The following is a 764-nucleotide window of genomic DNA, read 5'->3' as shown; positions in this document are numbered from 1 at the left end:
GCCAGCCTGGTGGGGGCATTGTCTGAACTGAGGGTCTTTCTTCTCAATGACTCCTACTTGTGTCAAGTTGACAAAACATGTGCCAGCACATATGACAAGAACGTTACCTAACAGGCCTTCTCCCCAGCCTGTGCTCTGCATCAACATGTCTCATTCTGTGCTACTTATTTCTAAAAATCACCTATGTCCATGTCCTCCTGTCTGTGTGTGTGTTGTACGTGGGTGTGCATTCGAGGCTAGAGTAGCACTTGTCACAGGACACCATCGCTCTCATTTCCATTGCCACTGATAATATCCTGTCATACTGCCAAATGTTAAGGAAGCCAAGTGTGGTGGCACACTTTTTAATCCCAGCACTCAGGAGGTAGAGACCTGCAGATTACAAGTTCAAGGCCAGCCTGGGCTACACAGTAAGACCTAATTTTTAAAAAAAGATTTATTTGATACATGTGAATGCACTGTAGCTGGCTTCAGACAGTGTCCATTTACACTTAGTACAGCTAATGACAAGGAGAGTTCTGCCTGCTACAATGTGTCCTTTACATCTGGTCTCCCAATACTATCCAAGGGCATCGGACTCCAGACTCCATTATAGATGGTTGTGAGCCACCATGTGGTTGCTGTGAATTGAACACAGTCAGTGCTCTTAACCGCTGAGCCATCTCTCCAGTCCCGGACATATATTTTTTAAAAGTTGTTTGACATAAATGTAAGGGTTTTATTTGGGGGTGGGGTAGGGTGGAGGGGTTCAAGACAGGGTTTCT

Source organism: Mus pahari, chromosome 17 (assembly GCF_900095145.1).
Source record: "Mus pahari chromosome 17, PAHARI_EIJ_v1.1, whole genome shotgun sequence".
Taxonomy (NCBI): Eukaryota; Metazoa; Chordata; class Mammalia; order Rodentia; family Muridae; genus Mus; species Mus pahari.
Note: the sequence above shows the minus strand (reverse complement) of the source record.